We start from the raw sequence: 9,430 nt of genomic DNA on the forward strand, positions 1-9,430 counted from the left end.
CTCGGGATGCAGATTTCGCTGGGTGCTTCCCTCGCCGGCTGCCGGGAGCCGGGACACGCGTTGCAGAGGGGGTGCGGCCCTGAGCGGGGATCACAGGGAGGGACCACTGGGCTCGCGTTTGAGGTGTGCGCCCCGTGTCTTCAGCTGGAGGCGCCAGTGCCCTGTACTGCGAGCCGGGACAGGAGGCGCGGGAAGCAAAGGAGGCTGTGGATGTGGGCACAACTTTGTGCTCAAGGACAGCGGGGAAGGGCGCTGTCCCTGTGCCGCTGAGCAGCCTGTGTACCCCGCCCAGATAGAGGTGTTGGGGGCGTCCTGCTCCACATTGGCACAGCTCCACCCATGGGAAGGAGGAGAGGCCCGGGCAGTCCTCTAGTGCCTATAGGGCGATGCTGGGTGACAGGGGTGCGGGAGCCATGCACAGACTTGGGCCTCAGAGAACAAGGCTGGAGAAGCTGGGCTGTAATGGCCAGATACCCACTGGAACCCAGGAAGTGGCCCTGGAGCCTCTGGGGTCTCACATTTCATTCTAAGGACCCTGTCTGCACCTGCAGTGGGAGTAGGCGGTTCCTCAGCAGCCTGCTTGCTGGGCTGAAGCCCTGGGGCCTCCTTAACCTTTTTTGTTTCCTGGCTGTGCCTGAGGTTGCTGATGGTCATAGCCGGGCTGTGGGCAGATGACCCCTGAACACCTCATGCTTTTCTAGCTATTAGCGGTCTGATTCATGGCCCGGACATTTTTTTTTTTTCTGTGATGCCACAGGCTTTCAAGTTGGGCTTTTCCCAATCTGCTATCCACACTGACCACAAAGTGACACTGAGCGATCTCGTTCTCTGGTCACAGCCAGCAGAGGTTCCCTGTGAATTTCAGGATGGGATCCAGATGCCAGGGTTTCCCACCTCCTTAGCTTCAGCCTCTGATAGGGAGCTGAGTCTCCCCACCTGGAAGGGGAGAGAGGAGGACAAACCATGACGGAAACTTGGGCGAGTGCTAAGGACCCAGTCAAGGGTTGCTGAGAAGAACCGTAGCACATGAAGGTGGGACCTTCTCTGAGGCGATCTTTTTAACTGTGTGGGCCAGATTCACAATGGAGAAAGGCAGTGATCTGAACCCGCTATTTCCTTGCTTCTCTCACAGCCTGGCGGTTGGGTGAGGGGGTTGTGCAGCGAGTCAGGAGGGAAGAAGGCCTGGCTTGGGGCAGCTCCCTGGGAGTGTGGGTGCCGGCTGTCTGGGACTGGCTGGATGAGAGCAGACCCCGAGGCTTCCGTTGCTTCCCAGGATATGCAGCACGTCTTGTGGTCCATTCACAGTGTCCATCAGCAGCAAGGGACTAGGAGGAAGTGGCATAGATTTTGCAATCAGTTTTCAAGGAGATGATTATTTTTTTAAGGATTTGGGTCAGGTGCTTTTTATTGCTGTAACCAGATATTTGAGAACAACCTCAAGGAGGAAAGGTTTAATTTGGCTTCTGATTCCGGGGGTTAGTCCATCTCTTTGGGCACCTTGGGGGGGCAGCAACATAGCACTGCTCAGGTCCCATGGGTCCTCTCATCTGGGTGCTGCCTGGTACTGCTTGGGCTCTGTCACACATGCCATCCCGAAGCAGGAGCTGGGTGCTTCTATAACAGGAAGTCATAACACTGTTGCTAGAAGATGGCCCCCTGGACAGTGGATGCAAAATGCCTCATGTCACTATGGTTCCGTGAGTATCCGTCTCGGATGGATGGTTGTGGGCACAGGCTTAGCAGCGCACAGTTGCCTGCTCCAGGTGTGTGTCTGAGAAGCAGGCAAGTTCTGATTGGGAACCCACAATTCATGCACTGAGGACAATTACCTGTGGTCCATGTCTTTAAAGCCTCTCTGTTCCTAGAAACAGCCAGATAACTTGGAGAAATTTAAATTATTGCCCAGCAAGAGGGCACAAGAGAAGATATTGCCTCCCGCAGCTGGGCTTTTACTTAGTTATTCAGTAAGTGTTTTTGAGCAGTGCCTACATGTGCAACATTGTGTTAGGTTCTTAGGCTGTGCCTTGAAGAACTCAGTTCCCTGTCCCTGAGGAATGGGGGACAGATTGACGAGGGTAAGAGTGTAAGGAATCCTGTGTATGGGGACAGTACCCTTCCATTTTGTTCACTGATGTCTCTCAGGCAAAGAATAAATATTTCTTGAATGTGTTTTAAAATGTGGTTAAATATGCAAAGTATTTCCCACTTGAACCATTTGAGAGTGGAGCTCTGTGGCACTAAGTGCACCACATTCTTATGCGGCCTCCACCTCCACCCAACTCCAGGGCTTCTTCCCCTCCACTGCTGGGCGCCACTCCCACTAACCAGCACTGCCTCCGCCGTCCGGGTCCCTGATGACCACTGTTTCTCCTGCCCTTTCTCTGTGTGTATGCTTATTTCCGATACCTCAGAGTTCAGTCTAACAGGCTTCATCTTTCTTTGACTGCTTTGTTTCCCTTAACACAGTGTCCTTAAGGCTTACCCACGTTGGAGCACATGTCAGGATTCCCTTCTGGTTCAAGGCCGAGGAACATCCTGTGGTGAGTACCTGCCACGCTTTGTCTTGGCAGTGGATACTGGATTGTCTCCAGCTTTTGGCAGCTGTGCACAATGTTGCCAGGAATATGGGTGGATGGATATGTGCTGATATCTGTTTCTGTTTTCAATTCTTTTGGGTTTGCACTAGAAGCGGAGTTGCTTGGTGCTAGGGTAACTCTATAGGTTTCACTTTTGGGTGGTTACCATACCTTTCCAAAGCACCAGGGCTTTACACAGCTACCAGTGCTGTGCAAACGTGCCAGTGTCTCCACATCCCAGGCAATGTTGTTCATTTCTTTTTCTTCTTTTAAGAATAGCAGCCATGTGAATGAAAAGGAAGTCGAGTTGGTTCATGAAGGTGGCGGGATCTGAGTTGTGAAGGGCAGTGGTGGGGTATGAGCTGTGTCCAAGACTGTGGGGAACTGTGCAGTGTTTGTGATTCCTGAGCTCAGAAAGGGTGGGGGTCAGAATGTTGTGGTGGAGGGCTAGGGTGTCATTGTCACTTTCCAGGAAGAACTTGCTTGGTCTCCGCATCTATCCTGTGGGATGCTTTACACTGATCCCCTCACAGTGTGGCGCTGGCTTGGCCAGGACAGTGAATAGGCTCTGGTGTCTCCCAGCCCAGCTTCTCAGACAGGTCACCTGCAGTCACTGAGGATGCTGATGGCGGCAGATGCCTCCCATGTTCTGGGCACTGAAGCCAGCAGTTCTGGTAAAGGATAGGAAGTTGTTGTCCCCTGAGACTTGCAGATTTAGAGTTGCGTGGGGAGGCTGAGGATGTTGGAGTCCTCCAGAAAGGAATGCAGAAGCAGTAGAGGCTTAGGCTTCTGGGCTTTTAGGTAGAGAGACTTCCTGAAGGTCAGTAGCTGGCTGTTTGAAGGCTGGCAAATACTGGAAATAGGGCATTTTCTTTGAATATCTGGCTGATCTAGAGGGTGTTTTCCCTCTAACCTGTGTATTTTGATACTTTAGGAAGACAGCATTCCTGTGTCTAATGCAGGCCTTGGGAACACCATTTGTAGATGCTGAGGACCATCGGCATGACTTTTACCCATGAATTTGCAGTGCTGAGTCCAACGTGGGGGCTGTGGCTATGGGAAGCATAGGCAGGGGAAAGGGAGCTCTCAACTCCCTGGCTAAGCCATGGAGTGGGGCTCACAGGAGAGCCTGACCCAGGACTGTGAATTCCTCTGTTTAGTGGTTACATTGATCATGTATCTTGGAAAGCACCCTAGCCATGTATTATGCGATGGAGAAGCCATTGTAATTAGGGTCTGCTGCTTCCCACAGGAGTCTATCTTGGTTGCTCAACCACTTTTCAACTTAGCTTCAAAGGAGAGAAAAGAAGGAAAGTAGAAAAGTTGCTCTTGATGTCTTTGCATATGCCACTGTGTCTGTCACTGGGGTTCATGCTAACTTTGGTCCTTTGGCCTTGAAGGGCATATCTGCTGTTTAGTGTTGCCAGTGGAAGGTAGTTCTGCTTGCCGTACCATTTGTGGGGCTCAGAGCAAAATGAGAGCATGAGCCCTCTTGTGAAAAACATGAAGTGTTTCAGGACCATTCCAACTGCAAGGGGAGGACAGCAGGTGACCTCTGTGCCCACTGGCCCTCTCCAGCATGGTCTCTAACATGGGAGCAGTGGCTATTTTTGTCTTCTGATTTCTGGCCCCTGGGAGTCCAGTAGGAGATGGGAGAGAAAGGGCAGGAGGAGAATAGGAAGGGAAGGTATCTGTCTGTCCATCTGTCTTTCAAGCTCCTGCTGGCTGTGCCCTGCAGCCTTAGTGATTGTGAGCCAGGGCCACAGCTCCTGCCCCATGCGCTGTCGCTAGGCCTCCCTCTTTGTATCTCAGGCACAGAATCCTGTGCTGACCTTCACTGCCTTCCCTAGCCATGTCTTCCTTTTTTCACAGTTGCTTCTTTTGGAGCAGCAGTCTCTGCAGTGTCCTGCATGGGCTCTAAGTGTCCTGGCAGGTTCAAGTGGCCCAGGCGAGGGTTCAGCCACTCCTAGATCCACTGCAGGGCACAAAGGGTAGTGATGGCTGTTTCTGGAAGGAGGGCAGTCAGGTTGTATTTGTCAGTCAGCTGTGTCTGTCTGCATCACAGTACCTGAGACAATAGCAGCTTAGCAAGAGGAAAGGTTTATTTGGCTCACAGTTTTGGGTGTGTCAGGCTGTGGTCAGCTGCTGTTCGGTTCTGGGGTCTGTGCCAAAGCAGTGTTCTACATGGGACCCGCAAGCAGGAAGCTGCTTCCCTAGGACAGTGGGGGACCCCAGGTCTCCTCTAGAAACATGCCCCAGGACATACTGCAGGCTAGCACCAGTGCTTCACCCCAGTCCAGGCAGTAGATGGGTTTTCCGCACCCACAGGGCCAGGCCTGGAAATTGCAGGTCAGACTTAGGAATTCTGGAGATGACTTCGAGTTGTCTCTTCTGTGAAACAAGAGGGAGCCTAGTTCTAGGGTTGTTTGAAGGTGTTTGTCGGCAGTGCTTTGCGGTGATGCGCATGAGTGGTGCACTCTGTCTCTGCTATTAACCGAGGAACGTGCTACCTTTTCCGTTTCCTTCAGGTGTAGGTCTGTCTGCTCAGCTGCACTATTGCAGGGTTGTTTAGATCACATGTATACGTATCTGTACATTACCACCCTTGGAGCTGGCGCAGCAAATATTTCTCTGCAAACATAAGGAACTCTGTAGTCTACCAGTCACACAGGACATTTTTCAGAGTGAGAAGGCTGTGTTTCCTGATAACTACACCAAAACAGCAGGTACAGATGGTGCTGTCCCAGGCAGTTCAGACAAACAGGGACACTGAGTCACCCTCGTTAAATGGCCCTTAAAGTAATTTTTTTTTTTTTTTTTTTTTTTTTTTGGTGGAACCGGGGATTGAACTCAGGTCCCTGTGCTTGCCAAGCAAGCACTTATTCTACTGAGCCATCTCCCCTGCCCCCCTTAAAGTAATTTTCTAAGTATTATTATTATTTTTTTGAGGCAGGGTCTTGCTATGTATTCAGGCCGGCCTTGAACTCACTATATAGCTCAGGTCAGCTGAGCTGGCCTCCAACTCTCAGTGATCCTCCTGCCTCCGCCTCCCAAGTGCTGGGTTTACAGGTGGGTGTCACCACGCTTGGCCCAAATGTATTTAAAACTTGCTAGCCTACCAGTTTTCATTGTATTGACTGCCTTTGGCTTGTGAGATAGAAACATGACATTTGAAAAATACAGAAAAAACTTGCTTTTGACATGCCTATTTGTTGGCCTGAGTTTGATTTGAGGCAGTGGGCCAGAGCCTCTTGTTCAGGTGGCCAATTCTGTGCAACCTAAAGCACATTTGGTACCTGCTAACTGCCAAGAAAGTGGAAAAGAAGAAGCCGATTGGAACTCCACTGGATGGGTTTATGCAGAGCAAACCTCAGAGGGGTGCTGTGGGCTGAGGCCAGACCCACAGCTTGTGTGCAGCACAGGCCATGGGGTCTTTGCCGGCTGGTGGTGAGAGGGATGGGGCTCTCTGCCAAGAACAAGGCTGGATGGCAGGGCTGGCTGTTCCATTTCAAGAGGTCTTGGATCAAGATGGTGGTGGTTAGGCTCCTTCATTTACAAGTTTCTTTTGTCCCTACCTGTTTTTCCTAATATAGTCTCCTAGTTAATGATTTTCTTTTAGTAGTGATCATAGCAAAAATAGATTTATATACATACATTTTCCCAAATATCTTTGTCTTTGTGTTCTGGTTGCCTGGGTAACATTTCCAAGAGAATACATGCTAATCTGCTATTAAAGCAGAGATAAGCTGGAAACTATTTTTGGGCCCTCTATACCTTCTTTTTTTTTTTCCCCCTCCCCTCTACCAGACTGTTGGTTTTTTTTTTTTTTTTTTTTTTTTTTTTTTTTTTTTTTTTTTTTTTCTGTTTCCATTGTCTGAAGGTCATGTATAGCTTCCTTCCTGTACTTCTAATTTTGGGGACTAGTTAGCTATTTGAAAATTGAGTCATTTAGCACCTTCTTCATTCAGAATGGTGAATTTTGCATGGATAGTCTTTTCCTTAGTGAAGTGGCTAACAGCTATTTATTCACAGGTTGACCAAATCAAATTGAGGTAAGGTATATTTTTGGTATTCAAAGGAAGGACTGTGCAGTTGGTCTGCAGTATTGTCGTGGAAAGAACATCCTCCTCTGAGGCCAGGTTAACCCGGTTTCAGCCTTGGCTCTGACACTGAGCAGCTAGGACTCCCTGGAGCTCTGGTCTGCGGTGACAACCACAGCATCCTCTCTGCCACTCCAGAGGGGCAGGTGCACCCTACCTTTTAGGAGAGATTTTGATATGTGATATTGCAGGAACTTGGCTTTACAACAGAAGAAAATTAGAGGGATCTTGTTTCTTACTGAAATGCGCCTGCTATTAGAAACAGTGCAGAGAATTTTTTTTCAAAGATGTATTTTAGAAGTAGAAATTAAAATCTGTAGTTTACCCCTATACTTTTAGAAATATGATTGTGTAGTTATGCAAAATTCAAATGTTCAAGGGCAGGCAGAGTTAATATTTGGGATATTTGCTTCTGTTATTTTTACCTAAAGATTTTCATAAAATTTATGTATTTACATAATACATACAGATCCATAGTGTTGCATGACGGGTTTGGTTTGGAATGTTCATAGTTTAGTGTTAGGAATGGGTATGAAATACTGCGGAGGGGTCTGAGCCAGTGAATCTGGGTTATATAGCAGGTTCTAGAGGAGAGATAGATGCCAGTGGTGTTATGTGCAATTGTTTGATATTAGAGTGTTGTCCTGGCTGGGTTCCTTTGGGCACACATGAATCTGCATTGTTATTCTGGTGTTTAGAGACAGATGGCTGGGTGGTGGTGGTCAGGTATTGGGGAGATAGCTCAGAGGCTTAAGCGCCTGCCTGGAAAGTGCAAGGTCCTGAGTTCAATCCTTGGTTTAACCCCCTTCACCCAAAAAAAAGACAGATGGCTTGATCATTGCCTTTGGATTTGTCTTGCTGTCCTTGAGGAATGGGAGGGGACACACACACACACACACACACACACACACACACACACCCCAGTGTCTGTTTAGTCACATGATCACAATATTCTCAAGGGGTAGACAGAGGAAATGCTCTCGCTGGAAGTGGCAGCCAGGGACAGGAAGCCAATGGTGCTGAGTCCCCACCGTTCTGCCCTGTGGAGGATATTGCGAGCCATGCACGCTGACCCAGAGGACTAGAGAAAGGCCTAAAGTCTGTCCTGGTTTCTGTGGTTGCTTGGGAAACAACAGGAAGACATTTAAAGAATGTTTCCCAGCATATTCTGGGCACTGTTTCCTCTGTACTGTTGCCCTCACAATTAGCATTGTTATTATAAGATAAAATCAGAACAATATAGAAAATTAGAAAGAGGGAAGAAATTACCTACAATAGAAATATTCAAAAGCAACCAGGAATACTTCATTATTAATAGAGGGTTTTTTATTATAACATAGTTATGTTTATATGTATTTTAAAATTATTTTCCATGTAACTGTGCCATTCAATTGTCATTTAATTCTATAATTTTTATTGGCTAGGTACCATACCATTGAATGGATATATCTTGGCTATTTTTGGGGGCCAGGGAGATAGCTCAGTAGAATAAGCACTTGCCCGGCAAGTGCAAGGTCCTGAGTTCAATCCCTGGTACCGCGAATAAAAAGAACTCTACTCTACTTTTTATCATTTGGCCAAACATTAAAATTTACATTATTGGGCTGGCCAAATAGCTCAGGGGATTAAAGTGCTTCCTGGCAGTGCAGGGGCTGGGGGTTCGATCCCCAGGCCTGCTGTGCCACCCCTGCCCCCAGGGCATACTGAGACGTGGATTGAGACTGGGTGTTGTGGTGCAAGCCTGTAATTCCAGCTCTTGGGAGGCTGTAAACAGGAGGATCACTATGACTGATCTAGTAGTGAGACCCTGAACACCCTGTAGACCCTTCCCTAAAATTAAAAAAAATTGCATTATCAGTTTTTTATAAGAACCTTTTCTTATTTAAGGATGTGTTTCCAGTGGATTTAATAGATTGAAAATTTGAACATTAAAAAGAGGGGCCAGGGAGATGGCTCAGTAGAATAAGTGCTTGCCTGGCAAGCACAAGGACCTGAGTTCATTCCCCGGTTCTGCAAAAAAACAGAAAAACAAAAAAACAACCAAAAAACAAAAAAAGAACATTAAAAAGAAATCCTAACACATTTTGCTAATTTGTTTTCCAAATGGGTTAGAACACTGCACATTGTGTGGATCTATTTTCTTTTTTCTTGCTTTATCATCACTAAATTTTATTTTCTAGTTTGGTAATAAAAAAAAAACCACTTTCTTTTCATTTGTATTTCTTTGACTACTAATGAGGCTGGACATGTCTCTTTCATATTATGTCATACTAGTTGCTTTACTTCTTTTCCTAATTTTCAGTGTCATGTCCATTTTGTGTAGATGTCTTCCACACCACTTAAAATTAAAGTTCTTCTTTGCCTAATTACAAAAGTACTGTATGCTTATGATGATATCACAAGAGGAAGAATTTAGGACACAGATGCACAGAGGATAAACTCTCCTCCCAGAGAACCGGCAGTGAAGATTAGATGTGTGTTTCTCCTTATTTGTGTATGGAACATGACTGGCTTTCTATACCTGTCAGTTAGCATCCATGAACTCAGCCAAACATGGGCCAAGAATCTTTAAAAAATAAAACTGCAATGGTATTGGACATACATATTTTTCTTATCATTATTCTCTAAACAACACATCAAAACAATGTATATAGCATTGAGAACTTGTACTGTAATGTCATGTACCTCGGTAGTGTCCCAAATTTTCTGATCAAGAAGATTATGGGGCCAAAGAGGAAAGTGATCGATGACGTA

General features: G+C 47.1%; 1 protein-coding gene across 2 annotated transcripts in view; it reads left to right on the forward strand.

The window, feature by feature from the left end:
- The first annotated feature begins 1,850 nt into the window (after window positions 1-1,850).
- Ncald (neurocalcin delta) overlaps window positions 1,851-9,430 on the forward strand; it is a 432,618-nt gene continuing 425,038 nt past the window's right edge. The window contains exons 1-2 of one of the 2 annotated variants that reach the window (XM_023702327.1): window positions 1,851-1,964; window positions 2,467-2,540. The gene's annotated coding sequence lies outside the window, so the exon portion shown is untranslated. Of the gene's footprint in view, window positions 1,965-2,330; window positions 2,541-9,430 lie in introns of those variants that run through there. The other variant, XM_023702325.1, reaches the window with a different exon arrangement.

Source organism: Octodon degus, unplaced genomic scaffold (genome assembly GCF_000260255.1).
Source record: "Octodon degus isolate 3935 unplaced genomic scaffold, OctDeg1.0 scaffold00148, whole genome shotgun sequence".
Lineage (NCBI taxonomy): Eukaryota > Metazoa > Chordata > Mammalia > Rodentia > Octodontidae > Octodon > Octodon degus.